This window comes from Struthio camelus, chromosome 11, assembly GCF_040807025.1.
Source record: "Struthio camelus isolate bStrCam1 chromosome 11, bStrCam1.hap1, whole genome shotgun sequence".
Classification (NCBI taxonomy): Eukaryota; Metazoa; Chordata; class Aves; order Struthioniformes; family Struthionidae; genus Struthio; species Struthio camelus.
In genome coordinates, this window is record NC_090952.1 from 7,714,384 (window position 1) to 7,733,075 (window position 18,692).

An 18,692-nucleotide genomic window follows, 5' to 3' on the forward strand; every position below is an offset into this window, starting at 1 on the left:
GGCTGGTTAAAAACCTGAAATAGACTTGCAAACTGTCTATTTTTAAATGGCTGAGTTTACAACCAAACATCACTGATCCTTTGGGTGGCTGAAGCAGGCTGATCTTTGAATTTCAGTAAGGTCACTGCCACGTATAGTTCTAAGGCTCAGACGCACGTTGCTCTCTGTCCCTAACTTCCAGCTAGCCGGTCATTTGTACAACAAAAGCGGCCAGAGTTTAGTTCCATTCTCCATTGAAAATTGCCACCAGAGAGCAAATAAGAAAAGATGTATTACAGATTATAATAGCTCCAGCATGCAAGTACTTGGGCAACTTTCTTAGTGGTGTACTGAGGTGGGATGTTAACTCAACCCAAGCACCTGCTACAGTTAAAGTTTCTTCAGAGTCAGCTGCTCTGAAGTACGGGAGCTTTAGTACACCTTTGGTCTAGCTCTAGTGAGATTATTCCATCATCACTGGCCTCCACTCCCATTTCCCCTCCCTCCCCCCCCCCCCCCAAAAAAAAAAATCACATACATTTTGACTTCTAACATGTCATATGGCCCTGTCACAGAGGGCTATTTTATAATCATCCCTGGCCTGACTTGAACCAAAAAACGGGGACTGCAGGAACAGGCATTCCCGATGCACCTGGCATTCAGCCAGCACACCGCCTTGATGGCGCTCTTTCTTCCCCACAAGACTATTCTCAGACTAACCTGGTGATACAGCTGGAAGACTATGTTTAGTAGTCTTTTACCGATGATCCATCTCCAAGTGTCAAGATGTTCTCTGCAATACTCAGACCGCAGACTAAAAAGGATTTCTTCGTAGACCTCCACTCCACAGTTTTCACTAGACCTCCATTGTTATTTCTTAGCTATGCAGTATCAGCAAGTGCCCTATGCCACATAGTGTGGCACTGAACACAACCTCACACTTATGGTTTAATGTTAAAAAATTAAATCCTTTTGCCATAAGTTACTACCCAGGTTGGTTCAGTAGCACTCCAAAGCATTTCCCTTCTTATGAAGGGAAAGGTGGGAAGGTCTCATACACTAGCTTAACCTTGGTTTTCATGACTTTCAGCAATTTGCTCCAAAAGAATTGTTATCCTCCAGAGGTATCCATGTACCTCTTAAAGGTTATTTAATGCCCCAAGTGATTCAAACAGACAAGGAATGGTTCCTGGCTATTCAGATTGTGTCTGTGTGCATTTTTTTAAAATCTTTCTTAATTGTTTGTGATATATTCATCAGCACAAAATACAAGTATCCTTCAATTTAAAGTGTGTAAGGACTTACTATAGTAAGAACTTAAACTACTTCATATGTTTAATTTCATTCTATTCCAGTCATTTTTGATGCTCCATCATGATATCTGGGTATGAAGTCTCATACCAGGACTGATAAAGGCAGCACTACTTTCAACAGGATTGTGGTAGCCCTCCCAAACTCAGTCTAGAATTGTGTCCCTGCTGTGCTAGCTCTGGTGTAACACAACAAAGGACAGACCTGTGCCAAACAAATTATCATCCAAGCCCTTTAATTCCCATTTTGCATTTGTGAAAAGTGATTCACTTGTAATCACTCAGTAAGTTAATACTAAGTGGGATTCAAAGCTACAGCGCAAAGCTACAGTGCTTAATTCACTGGTGCTTAGAAGATGTTTTGAAACCCTGTAATAGGAAGTTTCTGAGAAGGACAAGAGATTAAAGTAAAAGCTTGAAGACTGTCAAAATGCAACAGTTGCCGTTCACATCTACACAGATCTATCTGGGAAACAGTTCCAGAGCCAGTATTTAATGGCTTACATACTGTATTTTTTCAAAAGCCATTAGGCCCTTAGAAATCCCATAGTAGTTATTTGGCTTGACTAGAGAATTTTTATGCCAGAAAAACACTCTGCCTGCCAGGATGAGGTAGAGGAGGCTCCTCTTTAATTGGGCTGGTGATCAGTTCTCTCAAGAAAGGGCTTTTACTTGGTTATTCAGAGCCACTTGCTTGGGGATGAGAAGGAGAAATTTTAGCCTGTGAGCAGCCCACCTAAAATGCAAACACACAGAAACATGCACTAGCAGATCAGAGTGAAACTTTTAGTCTGGGTTTCAGAGACCCCCCCCTTATTGAATAGATGTGAGGAAAGTGCTTTTAGATGGTATTTAAGAACAGAGGTTTAAAAAAAAAAAAAAGTAAAAAGATGCATTAAAGAGCTATAAAAGGTATTTACAGCTGTTTCCATTTTAATTTCCTCTCAAAAAGAATAGTTAACTCCATTTTACAGAGAGAAAAGTCATGCACATATTTATAACGTTGTTTCTAAGATTCTGCTTTAAATGCACATCTTCACTCCCAGTTCCAACATCACCTACCCTACCTTAACTAGAAGGAAAGGTCAAAGCTTATTATCCTACTGACATCACATCCTGATAAAGACCAGAACTGAGATCTCTCCAGCTACCTATATCATAGCATTAAATCGTATCACCTATTTAGCTATTCTCTTCCACCCTCCTCCCCAAAAAAGAAATTATATTAATCAGTGTATGCAAACTTAAACTGCTAAATTCACATCAACCTATGAGGCACTCTCAAAGTTAAAAAACAAACAAACAAAACAAACCTGCTACTTTTTATTTTCCAAATTCAGTAGTTTCTTCTTCTATCTATGGGCTGTGTGAGAACCAACACACTGAGAGGTGCCGCAAAACTCAGAAGTCCAGATTATACTGAAGACTGAAGAGATTCCTCTGATTTGGATTAGCTTCCAAACTCCAAGGTGCTCATGTTAACTGAAGCATGATTGTTTTATTCTCCTTTCACTCACACTGCTTTTGCATCGGGACATTTACCTTTCTCTCTTAATTTTCAATTATCACTATGAGGTAAAGAATAAGATCTCTAAGTTCAACCTGTCATGACCCCTCATCTATATACTACATATTGTCCTTGCAGCTCAAGTCCAAGATTTCACTATAAATGCACCCAAGTTATGTAAAGTTTACGGGAAATTGGCTCAAGTTTCAGCTTTCTTTTCCGTGCCACTTCTCAGCACTTCGAGTCAGCAGAAGAAGGCTCATTCACCACCAATTACCTTCAGAACTTGCAAAAGGCTTTTCCAAGTAAGCCCTTGGGAGCAGGCGTAACAGCAGAGTTGCAGAAACGTAGAGGCTGCAGTGAATGTGTTGATTAACGAAGCACTAGATGGCACTCTCGCATTCAGGTCTTAGAGCAGAGAGGGGGGTTTTTATAGCCCTTTTCTCACCTAGGTTTGAAAACAATACAGGTACCGAATTTTATTCGGGTCATGAATGAGGATTTTTATTTCTTTATGTGGCAACGTGTCTTAGGAAATAGCATCTAATACAATAGCGCTAGATTTCAACTACAAAAATCATTAGCTCTACTGTTACATAAGTGAATTTTAAAACCGAGTCAACAGTTCCACTCCTGTAGACAGTTTAAAAGCAGCCATTAGACTAAAGCAAAATATTATGCTGACATGTTCCTCCTCTTCTTGCTACTAAACAGTCGGGAAAATTTTTAATTAATTTCTGAAAATCCAGCAGAGTACCTCTGCAAATGCTGGACAAGTCAGCAGAGCTGATGGTATGCAAAGACTGAGTCCTCCTGAGACAACGAGGTCTGTGTGTGCTTTGCCAAACAAGCTGGAGCACACCTATATCCAGCACTACTAGGATGCAGGAGGCGCGGTTATCTCAAGACAATATACAGATGGGAAAACTCAGGCTTCGAGCAATCACATGACATGCTCAAAGCCACAGAGGAAATCTGTGTCAGTGCGAGGAAATGAACCCGTACCAGTTCAGTGACCTACCCAGGAGGTAGTCTTTCCTGCTTGCTCCCAGCAAGACTTAGGACTTGCTTAAAGTGCACGTCAAAGAACTGGCAGCAGACAGCTTCCACGCAGGGCTTGTCCAGAAGTTCAAAGGAATAGAGTGCGGTAGTTAGCCTGTGAGTGGATCATGACACCCTTTTCAGAACAATCTCATACCCCCAATTTTCTCCTTTTCTGAAGCAAGCATAAAAGGGAGTCTTCTGCCTGATCTGTAAATTATTGCCAAGAAACTTCCTTAATGCAGAGAAAGAACAACATCAGGAAGATAAGCATTGAATTTTAGGTGCATTCTAGACCGCTGAAACAGCAAAAGACCATGGCAGATAGATAACACAGAAAGCTATAAGGTGATGCTATAGAAAGTAGCAATGGAAAAGATGACTAATAGATAAGGATGGCTGAGGGAGCAGAGAAACCGGAGGAATGAGAAAAATTACATGAGCAAAGACAAATATACTGTAGTATTATTTCAAACGATAAAACGCAAAGAGATGTCGGTCTGGCTCAAGCTTAAATTAGATGATTGAAAGTGATTTCACAAAAACCTCCGAAGTTACACCAGGGTACATGAGGTCAGGATCAGACCCAAAGAACCTAATCTCTCACTGTATCAACAAGTTAGCAGGTGGTCAGGAAAGTCCAGCTGGAGAATGGGCTCAAATTTTCAGTGAGCTAATACACTAATCTTTCACTTCTGCAGATTTGGATCGAAAACTTCTTTTAAGATCATGAACTAAAATTAGTCTGCTGGTTTCATTCTAGTCCCCATTTGTGTGCAGCACAAAACCACCATAAAAAGTGTCATGATTGGCAATCTCTCTAACACAGGCCCAGTTCTGGAATAGCAGGAAATGTTGTAAGTTAGGACTAAAGCACACTGGCACAGCTGTGTATGGAATTTTATACTCTCTGCCCACATTATGCTTGCCAAAGCCAAATGTTATTTCTCCTTGACTTTCGCAAGTGCCACATTCACACTAAGAAAAATAAAAGAGAGAAGTGAAAAGAAATACAGAATGAATCACTACAGTCACGGGAACCAATGCTGCACTGATTCACATTCTGTACATCTGCAATAAAGGCAGTGATAACACATAGCATACAAATCTGCACAGTTTACTTACAGTATGCTGTTTCGAATTTTTACACAGTTCACAGCTTTTTTTTTTGTCCCATTATAAAGGTGCACATGGGTTAACTGGGTCTATAACTTTTGAACTGGACTAAATTGAAGTACTGCAAAACTAGAAGATTCTTCCACTCAAGTGAGCTAAGCTAGGATGGGCCCTGGTGACCAAACCTGGAAATATGCTTGAATTTGTTAACATAAAATATCCATAGTTAACCAAGACAGTTCACTGGATGAACTCCAGCCACAAGAAATGAAGATAATCAGCCACGTATCAATAAGGAAAATCAGATCCAAGTTGTAAGTCCTACATAACACCATGTATTAATACAGGCTGTCATATTCAATAGTTGAAAAGTAAAAGGAGGGCTCCTGAACTGCACTCTATCCCTCTAAAATCATTTAACATTGAGACAGGTTTTTTTGCAAGTAAGATTTCTCCCATGCACAATGAAACTTTCAGCCAAAACTGGGACCAAACATAAGGTCTTCAGCAACAAACAAGGTAACGTAACAATGAGCAGATTTTGACAAATATGCTGTCTTAAAGATAACAATAAAGGAACACTCAAGAACGAGCTAAAAGAAAATAGCAGAGAATCAACTAGGAGCTTAATGAATTGTTTTATTTGACAGCTATCAGCCATAAATAACATGACTCCACTACAACACAGAATTGAATGAGACTAGCTGACTGGAATTAAATAAAGCAGGACAGTAACTTTTGCCAGTGAAAATACAAAAGCCAGATAACAGTAGCAGCAGTAGTTGCTGTTAATCCCAGGAAACAGTTTTTCTCCTTTTGGCAAAGTAGCCATTCTTCCCCAAGAGCAATTCTCAGTCTGAGGCCAAGGTGGTGCTCAAATATAGTAAGTAACAGCCACCTTTCTCAAAGGCTACCTGCTTCAACCCCAACCGTCCCAGGGCATTCAAGAGGAAAAGAACTAAAACAAGCTTCTCTCCAAAGGAGAGCTTTGTCTTTCATGCAGTGGAGGTAATACGCATAGCTATTAACACCAAAATATGCACAGTCGAAACTTGCAGATTAAAAACCTTAATGTTCTGTGAACTTATCAGTTTATCTACAAATTACATTTTCCAAAAAAAGCTCCATGTGCCTTGCCTGAAGTATATTTTGAAGACAACTTCTGCTTAAAAATAGTTTATGTTAACCTCTAGATAAACATCGCAACCTCTCCCACTAAGCCTTGAGTGCTGACTTAGTTTTTCAGGTCTTTGTGTCGCTAGAGTTTGCTTTACTTTCAAAGATGCCATGGAAGGTGGTCATCAAACACTAGTACGACACCTCGTTTTCCCTCCCAGCACAGAAACTCATGGTATGACTAAACTGAGTAGTGCTCATGAACGGGGTGGACTTCACTGGTTGTTGTACTGTCTGGTAGGCTCCAAGCCTCCAGCAAAAGCAAAACCTAAGGTAGATGCCTAGGACGGCAAAGTAGGAGATAGGTCCTATTTCTGTAGCTACAAAAAACAAGTAATAAATAACAACTAGAACCTGAAACTGGCCATAGAGTTGAGGGGTTTTAGCTGTGCATCTGCACTGTGTCCGCTCTGTTCCCATTTCATTTTCTCCCTGAAGTCATACTCATAGAAAAACTGGAAATAAAAACACACTTCACACCGTGGTTAGAGAAGATCAGGAAGTGCAACATGAGTTTCAATGGGCCTATCTAAATGGGCACAGACAACACTTTGCGTCTCAGAGCTGTTTCCAAGCAAAAGGTCTGTACAAAGTATATCAGCATACCTATGTGAAAGTGGGGCAAAAAATTATACAACAACAAAACATAATTAATTAATAAAGGATGAGTTTGTTTCTTTGTTAAGAACAGCAGCAGAATTTCAATCTAGTTTATAGAGGAAACTCAGTAATTCTAAATGAAAATTTTAATTTTCACTTAAAGATTTTGGATTCACCTGGAAGTGAAACATGCACTGATAATTAATGGACAATCCCATTCTGGAAAGGTCAGTTTTTATTTCAAGTCCTCTGTAGTTCACAGTTATTAATAATCCACTATTGATGTAATAAATACTATATGTAGAAATGGCACAAAGCCGCTAAGAACAGAAGCCAATGATATCTAATTAGAGGGGACAGTAAAAACCCTGTATGGATCTCTGGAGAAAGCCCCAAATACACACAACACTGCCATGAAATAAAAAAAAAAAAAAAAGCAAGGACCCAGATTTTTAAAATATTTTTAGTTTATGTGGTAGGGAAACCCTTCCTAGTAGCAGCTCCCTCCTCAGTCACCTCTGTGCATAACACTTGTGGCTGAGAAGCTTTTGGCTAATTCACACCATTCTACCTCAAATGCTTACACAGGTGTGAGCTGCTGAACCTGGCTCTTTTGCAGACAGCTGTGAGAGGAGAGAAAAAAAAAAAATTAAAAAAAAATCTCGGACCACAGACCAAAAGCAAAGTAGGGAAGAAAGGAAAAAATCAATTGACTTCTGCTACCAAGTAAAAACTTTACAGCTGTTTTAAAAAGGTACTGAGCTACCAATTTGCTTTTCTGTCCCACCAGTTATTAGGCACACTCCTGGCTTTAATAACCGTTTTCTGCTCCAACCATTCGTATATTACAAAAAGGAATACGGGGCAAGCAAAACTTGTTTAATTAGAAATACATTCGGAGGAGGTTAAAGAAACACTTGTTTCACCATGATATTCAGTCTAATGAAAAATTTCTTGAAACAGGTTTTGTTTCCCTTACATGAAATAAATGTAAGGCAATGTTCATGCTAATTACAGGTGATTCACACAATAAAACAGCTACCATAAAATTAAAACACGGATATGTGAACAAGTTAGCACAAGGTAAACTAGGTTATGAACCTTTAGGGTACATCACCTGTGCTGTGGTAACTCTTAATTTACCATGGGGTAAAAACATTTACACAAAGTAGCTGATCCCTATTCAAAGAGCTCCTTTGCCAGCTAGTCCTCTGGTTTTGAACAGATGCGGTCAGAAACTATATGACACCGAGTCCTGGCAGAAACTACAATCAAGGCACCATGACCCACTAGCAAGAAACAAAGACCAGCCCTGCTCAAAAGGTGATAACCCTTATCACAAGTTTCAGTGAAAATGCAATTTTGCCTGCTCTTTCTGGGTTTCTTTCTAAGAAACTTCTTACTCAAAACGCTTAGAGAAGTGACTTGGCCATTAACACAGCATTTGTGTGCAGCTGCAATGCAACAGATATTTCATAAAAAGTTTATTCCAACTCAGTGCTTTAACTCACGTTGTTTCTTTACAAACATCTTGACATATGGAGAAGATTATCTTGGCTGCTGCTGCTGACCTATGGTTTACATAACTCGTGCTGTTATAATAGCAAGATACATGTATGTAGTTAAAGAGAAAAAAATGAAGAACAGGCTATCTGAGTGTGCATACAGATACACGGATTATGTTTCCAGCACTGTCTAGGGAATTTTGACATATGATGTAAACAATTCTAATGAGTGAGAGGTATCTAAATCTTCCTAGATTATCCCAAAAGTGTTTTCCTCACATACATAACGTTTTGGATAACTGGAATGAATGATTACTTTTGTAAGTTTTGGGTTGCAGCTACAACTAAACTAAATACAAAGTCTTTGGAACAAGCCTTCTGATAACTCAGAGTATTATTACCTACTATTAATACAGGAACTTGGCTGAAATTTGGAAATTTCTGGGTTGTTTCTGTTAGAAAGGAAAATATTTGAGCTTCTTCAGCTGTGATTCCAGGTCTCAGAATAAGTTTCAGATATTCTCCTTATCTTCTCTCTTCTCAGAAGCAACAGAGTTTAAATGCCATTATGTCTTATGTCAAAGCTCAACAACTTAGCAACTGCAAATCAGTCATCTACAAATCACCTCCAAGTCCAAATCCAGCTGAGCATCTGCACCTAGACACCTATTCCCTGGAAAGGCAGTTGATAAACGGGAAGTCTTCAGTCTTCAAACTGCAAGCCACTGAACCAGACCTACCAAAATGGTTTCCTCTTCTCTTCCCAGTATTTAGCTATGTTGAAATTGATGATTTACCCCCAAATCCACACCCAGTGTGTGCATTACCATCTTGATGGCATAAGTCTTTTCTGAGAGTAAATTCTGCAGCATTGTTTGACTTGGGTTACTTGGATTAGCTGACAAATGCATCTCCCTCCCTTTTTCTGTCCCTGTCCAGCTCTTCAACAGAGGTATGGTATTGAATAAAATCAAATGTATTTAAGTCAGTTTTGTATTATTTGAACTTGAACAATTTGACTTCGCCCCTTTGGAGATCTCTGCACTACCAGAAAACCTCAATAAACGTCCCATCCCATTCAAGTCCTCTTACTTGCTTAAACTTTTGACGTAGCTGATCTCTGCAGAGAAATCTCAGATAGCCCAGAGCTTTCCTGGTCTCCTGTGTTCCACTTAAGTTATTCCTGATGTCAGGAACCATAGATCCATCCCAACATTTCACACTGCTGTGAAATGTTTAGCAGAGTTTCACAATCTACTCAGACACTATTGCAAACACTTCCTGGTCTTTTCTGGGAAAACTTTAACCATTATTCTATTCATAAAACCTTCAGGTTTACTTGCAGTACTTTTTAGACATTTTTGAATTCCTGAAGCATCTCCACTACTCATTCTGCACCAGTTCAAGGACCCATACCTGATTATAGTTCTTTGTGACCTAAATAAACTGGCAAACTTAAGAGTCTTAGAGTTTTGAATGAATCAAGACATGATCCCCTGAGTCAAGGATTTTTACTGCCCCCCTCCATAAAGTCCTATATTCCTAAATGCAACAGGAATCAGAAGAACAGTTCTCTGTTCATCAACTCAAGCCTCCTTCTAGGTAGCGCTCATTCCAAAGCATTCCTTCCTTCTCAGCTTCTGCTTTCTACCAGAGCTCTTACGGCTGTGCCTACTGCTTCCCTTCTGCCACTCTCATCCTCTGCTTTCTGCTTCATTTTCACAGTCTCATAAACCTTCAAACAATGATATTCTACTACCCATATTTGTATTCCACATGCATTTGCTTTGCAAGCCTCTGTTTGCAAGGGAGGCTTCTCCCATTTAGTTTCAGAAGGAAGATCTGCTGCTGAAAGCCATGTTGATTCCTTTAGTGTCCGCTCACGTCAGCTTTCGAGAATGTACACGTTCAGTTACCATGGCTCAGGCACCCAGCAGGCAAGCTACCGTAACTCAATTATGTGCTAGAGCCAACAGAACAAAGCTCAGTCTTTGCGTCCTCAGTTTTTCTGGAGGGAACAATAGTGTTAGCTTGCACCAGTTTGCGTGGTGGCTTTCATCACTAGAGCATTAGTCCTGAGGAACCAATCTAAGCAGAGGGCTGATTTTTCATATTCAAAACTAATGACTGGACTTTGATCCCAATGCACTTAGCTAAAATAAACTGTCTCAAATTGATTAAGTTATGGCAGCCCATTACAACAGCAAGACAAAACATGTGACCCCTATGTCTTTCCCAAGGGTTTAACCAAAGGCATTTTATACCTTGCAATTCTGACAGCCTACATCCACGGACATGGTTGGGTTCCTTCCTCGACTGACAAGGAACAATTTGATCAAGTTTATTTGGCTTTAGATGTGCCCAAGAACTATGTCTTTCTTGAAATATGCTGTCAGGTCCCAGGGGAGGAAGAAGATTACAGTACTACTGCCTCTGCTGTTCAGATTGAAAATCTTGTCCCCAGATTTGGCCAATAACATCCGAGCAGTGCATAGAGCCTTCTGTATTAGGCTAGGTTCACTCACTGGGAATAATAATAAATGGAGAATAAAAGAAAACAATTTTTTTTAAAGTGCTTGAGAAAGTGAGCCCCTCTTTAGCTGTCAGCTCAATTCTTCCTATTAAGAATGAATTCGTTAGTGTTTCCACAACTATAGCATTCCAAAGCCCACACAAGAACAAACTAAATGGGGTGGGGGAAAAAAATAAAGGAAAAAAGTTTTAGTTTTCAAATTTATTACAGTAGGGTTCAATAACCGAGAAACATGGATTGCAGCAGAACTACTGCAGAACGACAACCGTTAACATATTATTCTATAGAACATTTAAATACTGTGAATATCTTCCAGCTGAAATCTGTCCAGGTTTTCTTCTATCCAGTGCTTCGTGTTTAGTCCAGGAACATTAATGATGAAAATCTAGACAGCGTTACATTGTGTGAACTATTAGATACACACTGATGATACTTGATTTTATATTGCCTTTGGCTCAGCCAGTTCATAGAATTTAAATGATCTGAATTCTGGCTAGCATCTGCTGTCAAATGAGTAAATAGTAAATCAAACTTAAAACTTCATTATAGAGTTGAAAGTTTGTTTTCCTACAGACTTGGTATACCACATGATGCAATCAAACACATTATTATCTGTCAAGCATCCAAAAACGGGCTAAGTGACTCATAAAACCAATAAATAAGATATGGTCTCTGCCCCTGAAATACCTTACATCGTAAAATTAAAACAAGACTCCCAGAAAGGAGAAACCCTGAGGAAGTGAGTTAGTCCTATAACCGGAGGAGAGAACATCAGTTACACAATATGATAAAGGTGCATGAACACATTACGGCAAGGGAAGTAGGAGTGGAAACCCCTAATGTGGCAGCTGCTCTGGAGTAATAGTCCACGGACATATTTTCACCCCTATAGTAAACGTGAGTTAGCTTATTCGGTTATTCTTTTCAGAATTCTGCCTTATTTCCGTGGGCAGCAGACTGCAGTTTTTCCCTTAGATGAAGGGGTGTTTAGCTGTTCACTGCTTTTACTGTAATAACTTACTACATCCGTGATGCTGGGTCTGAGACTGGAGAGGGGGTTGTTTTACACGCACGTTCTTAGGACATCCATGCGTTTAACTGAGTCTTTGTTAGCCAGCAGTCACTAGGTACTTCCAGTAAGTCAGTGCTAATATCTCTCCTGACTAACAGTTGTTCACATATAAATAATGTAACACAGTTGAACTTTGAAAGCTTTAATTTTATATGCAAAGAAGTCTTAGTTCTGTGCAGCAATAACCAAAAAACTACAATTGCAGAGCATACTCAGCAGGCATCCCTATGATTTGCAATAGAGCCTAATAAAATTAGGCCTCATGGAGAAAGGGGAAGAATTTCACTACCCCACTATGCCTAGCTGGTGCGACACACAGCAGCTGCTACTGAGGTATTTTGCATGAGGCAGAGTGTATTTCAAGAAGGCATTCAAACATCTAAACACAGCTGTACATATACTTGACCATATGCACACAAAAAGAAATATATGAAATAATTAAGAAGCCCCTATTACAGTTCTTGATGTAGCTTGCTTTTTGCAATTTGGTGCTAAGCCATTTCTATTTAGAATATATATGTATATATTTTAATTAGAAAGATCTAGTCATCATCAGGTAAACAATGCTTTTGCATTCTGTTAATTCAGACTTGCTAAAACTAGTTTAATCCAAAAGTATATGTATTTGGACAACAGCAACTGCAGATCTCCAAACTTTTACTTTGGTTATAATAGCCAAGGAGTACTATAAAGACCCTGGGAACTCACGCTGCTAGCGGTGCCTTTCATCTTAGTAAATTAAACCTTCAGCACCTGACAAGGATTTTAAATGTTAACATGGCTAACTGATATTGATAGTATTGATAACTATTTTCAAACATAATCAGACAAAACTTTGCATTGCATTTTACCAAGCCTGAAAGTTTCCATATTGCCAAAGCTCTTTTCCATTTATAGACATTTTTAAATATTCCTTTTAACTATCTGAGAACCATTCTTTATTCAAGGATCAAACGGAGGATCTGGTGAACAACTATTCAAATTCTTGTCTCATCTCCATCGTTCAAACGTTGCCACAGACTTTCTCTACTATAAACTGTTTGACGTCTTTTGCCATGACAAAAATCAGTATCTCTATATGCATTTCACCATTACAGAAGCTGTGTGGTCCTTATATACACTAATCAATCACCACAATCGCTCCTTTTAAAGGAGAAAGCGGTGTTTTCAAATAGGAAGTGGAAGGGGTCAGAAGCGTTCAGCAATTTTAACGAACCCATTCAAGATGTCCAGGGCTATATTTTCAGAGTACCTACATACCCAAAACATAGCTCCTGCCGACTGACTCCAGTCAGACCTGCACACCTTTCCAGCATTTGTACACGAGACATGACACCGAAATTGCATATCTGGAAAACCACCACCACACAAGTTCTGGCAGCCCATCACCAATCTGATTTTATGCCTTGCCTAGCAACACAAAGCAACATGACGGTACGCGCTATAACAGAATCCACTTCTCCAGGACAGCACTGATGGATGCTACTAAGAGATGATCCCTTCTCTGCAGCCCCTCTGTCAGCCCTATTTATTAATTACATTCTAACAGTTGCAACAAGTGAGGCAAGGATCCTACAGAAAACAAAGCTCTCCAATATCTGCCGCATCTCCCTCTCAAAGCAAGTCCATCGTAGGCACTGAAACAAGCACAGTCACGCAGGAAAAATGAACAGTAGATTGAACGTATCTGTGTATCACAAACCACGCATATCAAGGACTGAATTAAGGCAATGAAAAAACCTTCTGTTTAGCATTTTCTAAACTGTGAGTGCTCTTGCTTGCAGCTTTAATGTTTTCAATGTTGTGCACAAAAACAAAGTTTTGGTGGTGGTGGTGGGGGAGAAGTAGAACACAGAAATTCTACCACATGGCATCATGCTGACAAATTTATGATTCATCGGCAGTTACAACCTTTAGATCCACCATGCAGACCTCTGCCATTTGAGCTAAGAGTAACTGACAGTAACAGTAGGTAGCTGTCCCCCATGTACGCTGCAATGAAAGGGGTTAGCACGCACTTTCCCAACAGCTTGGTAGATATTTGCTGGTAGCAGAGGAATGGTGAGTCAGGAATCTCCCATTTTCATTCTGGGCTCCGAAGCGGAGCATAAGCATTGGGATGCCCAAAATTCTGCGCATTTACCCTTTCCCTTGATGCAGATGAATCTTTTCTTTACTACATTTTCAAAACGGCTTCATTTTCTTCTCTCTCTCTCTAGCTCCTTCTTCTAGGCTCATAAGCATGATAAATGATGACAGAGTCCAGATAATTCATTATCCATCCCAGTTTTCTGACCTAGCCAGTACCCATGCGCTCATTCTGACTCCCTCTGACCTATCCAGCTCAGCCCTACAGACTTTCTCACCCTTCCCATCAGCTTTTTATCCAGCTGGTCTTGACTTCTTCCCTGCAACTTGACTGTGCATAAGATCTATAGCCCTTGTCCTTTCCATCTTGATACTCTCCACATTTCAAATCCCAGTTTCCTTGCCCACCTAATGCAATTTTCTCTAACCCTCGTTCAGTGTTTCTCTTCCTCCTGCCAAATTGCTCCCAGCCCTTCCTCACAATGCCTACAGTTTCAGTTCTGATTTCCTCTAGTCTCATCTTCCTCAACATCTCCATCTTTTAGTTTGAGCCTGCTTGTCCCAGACCACACCCATATTTCCCCCTTGGCTCCCTTCTTTCCATCCTCTCTGTTTCCATGCCCCCCGAGGCTTCTTCTCTAAACCCCTGTCTATCCTTCCCTCCAATTTCAACTCTTCTCTGCTCCACTTTCATGCATCTAAGTGGCCAAAGAGGAAATGAGTGACAAGAGCAAGAGAATGGGGCTGCCCCTTCTCATTCCCTTTGTCTGCCCCACCTTGACCTGAAGCAGCTGGAAGTCAGAATTGCAGCAACATGTTGGCTTTGCTCGTTGAGGCTTGAGGCGGAGCATGTTCTTGTCATTCCACAGGGAACAGTCTTGTCTGAGTTACGAAGGCATGGAAAAGACAGACTGTACAGTGATTCTACTTGATAAAATCTGTGGAGCCTCTACTGGGCATGTGTGAACCAAGAAGTTTTCTAGTGTCTAATAACTGGGCCAAGCATCTGTAGATTTTCACTGAGTAGCAGAAGATACAACCCCAAAAGTAAATGTCAGCTTTCTATACTGAAATAGAGAACTCCTAGAGTTTAGAAACAAGCAAAAAAAAGAACCAAACAAAAACACTCCCAAACAAGCCAGAATTTAACACTGCAAAGTAATATATTTTTCTTTAGCCTTGTTCCCAGAACTAGCTGAACTGTTTTGGCTTAAGCATTAAAAATAAAACGAATATCAGATTGGGATGGGCAAGTAGCATGGAAAATTTCAGCCCAAATAGTTAATGTTTGGAAAAGATTTAAGCAACTGAAAAGGGTCTTCTAATGGGATGTGTCAGGCAAACTTAATAAAAGACGGTTCAGCAGGTCCACCTATAATAAAATTGCTATTCTTCCATGGTTCCACAGCCAACAAGTTAGCATAATATGCCTGCAGACACAAGTCTTCCAAAATACCGTTTTCAGCATTAGGATCAACTTATCTTAAAACTACATAATATTACATAATGTTATCTTTAAAGTGAAAAAGTGTCCATGGAGCTTAGATGAAATATATGCATTTTGTTGACAGACATAAGACTTCACAAAACTTAAGAGGCTATCATGGATTTGCTTTCTAGACGTTTTTCAGATAGATATTGCTTAGTGGATTTAGAGATTTCCCTGCAACATTAAGTTCCAAAGCAACACTCCCAAGCTAGTACAGAAAAATAAGAAGCTAACCTGGCCGGGAGACAAAAGACCTTGAAATCTTGAACAATAAACCATTATTTTAAATATACCACTAGAAACAAAAATTTAACTCAGACTACTGCAGTGGTATTTCTCACCAGAAGTAAAATATAGGGAGAAAAGAATGTAAGTGAAGAATAATCAGTAATTTTCTTTCAGATGCAATAATCTTAAGGTGACTCTTATCCCAAGTTACATGTCATTCCATTCACAGTCCACAATATTGCTCCAGCATAACGAAGAACAGAATCAGGTCCCAAGTATTCTCTGCTAATGCTGTATTCTTTACAATTTTGTTTTAAAGTATCTGTACTACTATATGACTAGGCTAAGTGGTCCAAATAGATGAGATGGAGCAGATGGTATCATAAAAGTAGTCATATAAAATTTAACAGATACAAATATTCCCTTATGTTAGCACACAAGTGAACTACATTTATTGGCTCTTAACTGGACAATCCCTAAATCCTCCAAAGACCACCTAATTCATGCTCCCTCTTGGATAATTTCAACACAACCTATCTAATCCTTTTACTACTTAATGCTTTAAATTCAATAGAGCTCTTTGCAGTTAACCAAAGGTTTGGACTCAGGTTTATGTAGTTCAGAGCTGAGATCTATTTTTACTCATGGAAAAAACAAACATACACTGAATTGCAAGCACTCTGATATCCTATTGACTAAGTATTAGCAAGCATCTGGGGAGAAACAGCAAAGCATTGTCACCTTGAGAGAAACTGGCAATACGGAAAAATACATCTCCCCCGCCTTCCCAAACGCGATACTACTTTCAGTGTTATCCTCTGCCAGAAACCGCTGCAGGAGGCAACAAATACTTAACGCTAGCAACGAGCGCATCTTCAGCCAAGAGATAAACCCACACAATAAACTGTGCAAAAGATCTTTAAGATACACATATGTGCGTGTGTGTGCACGCATGTATGTGTATGTGTGTGTGTGTGCGTGTGTATATACGTACCCGCATATGAAAAAGGCCTTTGGGTCCCATGTTTAAAAGTGTGCATGGTTTATTACCATCAAACGAGGTGTAAAAAAGCACAGATCTTGGCTGGCTAAAGTTGAGAGCAACACTAAGTGCCCATAGACTCTGCCTGCCTTGAGAAATCAGTTCCTGCTGTAAAATAACAGACTTTAGCACATTCTGTAGAATGACATCACCCAAAGTGGCCTGCCAAAAATGTTACTTTTACATTTCTTCAACAACAGAAGATTTCCTTTCACCACTTTGCTTTTTATTTTTTTTTAAGCGAGTTAGTCAATCGTTCAAAAATACGAAAGCTCTAAGTATTTCCAGACCTATATATTAGCAATTTTTAATACAAGCAAGTGACCACGTCTTTTAAAAATGTTGCATGTGCATGTATCTTTTTTGCCTGGTTCCTTCAAGGATATTTATATTTGCAACCGTGCTGAGCTAAAATAATACAAGTTGATGCAATTACCACACTGAAATGGATTTTTTCCCTTTTGATTTATCACTAACTGTGCAGATAAAATGGGGCATTATTCTCTGGAATAAAGCACATCTACCAGTTTACAAAGCTGTGGGTTCCACTAGAAATTACCAAACATGAACAAGAAGAGGATAACTCAGTGAAATCAGATAATTTCTGTATTTTCAAGAAGTTGTTTAAAGGTTGCTGGATGACCATTACAAATAACACATTCTTTTCTTTTGAATAGTGTAAACCACAAAAGCAAGTATGTTGCAAAGTTAGTTCTTTCACTGAAATATTCAAGATAAGCTCTCTAGTTTTTCCACTTCTGAGGAGATTGTTGCGTCTTACCTTTGTACAAGCCACAGATGAAGTACATCATGGAAGGTTTTTTTCTTCGGCCCTCTTATTCATCTAAGATGTTATCATTTTCTACATCAATAAGTTTTATAAAGTCAACATGCAGTTCTTCACAGTAGAAATGTTTTCTTCCTTAATATGTCTGAACCTAGATAAGGCAAAATTCAGTATTAGTTAATGCTTTAAAAGGCTGGGATATTTTTCCTTTTGAAAACCTGAATGGAGATTAAAAAATGCAGGATGTTCAAGCTAGGAGCATATGTTACAGTTACGTAAGCAACTCAGTGCCGTTCCATTGATTTATAAGATTGTTTTAAGTTATCTTTTTATCATTTTTAAACAAACAAACAAAAAATATTATCCAAACCCAATTTTTTCAGACAGGAACTAAACTATTCATAGTCCTATATTGTAGAGGAAATAAAAACGCTTCATGGAACAATCCTATGTTATCAAGAGTATAGACAAGACAGTCAGATACAAATTCCTAATGTTTTAACCTAATGCTGCAATGCCTTTAACATTACCAAAATTGTTATTCAATAAATGTTTGTTTACACAGTTCATATGTTCATACTCTCTTTTAGAGAGAGAACTTTAGAGGAAGCAGTATTCTTTAGTTGTTATTTTTCTCAGTGCTTCCACAATGATTTTTAGTATAGATTGATTAAATTAGGAAAATATAGAGTAGATAATGAGAGCAACTAGTATTTTATTTTTATTATGATTTACTTGCAAAGTATACCATATTGAATGTTCTCTAAGAACATATGTTGCAGTGCACATGTAAGAAACGTTAGAAGGGGTTAACTTTTTTCCCCCCCCCTCGTTAAAAGGGGGGATAAGTCTAGGCAGTGGTAAATTAAGAAGCCTGAACTCTGAATTAGTCAAACCAAGTCCCAATTAATTTGTTATATATGACAATTTTCTAAGGTAAATCTTAATGTAAATCATTAATGTAATCTTTAATCTCTTTAATGTAAATCTTCAGGAATTACCAAAGTTATTTCTAGTTAAGAGTAAAGAAAGGAGAAGCAAATTATGGCATTTGGTTTTTCTTGTGACAAGGGGGGGGGGGAAAGAGTAAATTCACATCATACTCAAAGGCACTGCTCCTGATGCGGCCCACTGAAGTGAATGGGCATAAAAATGATCCATTATCTAGTCTACTATCTATTAGATCAACAATTCTAGCCAACAGAGGATCAATTTAGAT

The 18,692-nt window shown here is 39.0% G+C and overlaps 1 long non-coding RNA gene across 1 annotated transcript in view; it reads right to left on the reverse strand.

Annotated features, from left to right (window-relative positions):
* Positions 1 to 18,692, reverse strand: part of LOC138068821 (uncharacterized) — a 148,902-nt gene that overhangs the window by 103,693 nt on the left and 26,517 nt on the right. The window contains exon 2 of the long non-coding RNA XR_011143582.1: positions 17,468 to 17,624. This is a non-coding gene — a long non-coding RNA (uncharacterized lncRNA). The remainder of the gene's footprint in view (positions 1 to 17,467; positions 17,625 to 18,692) is intronic.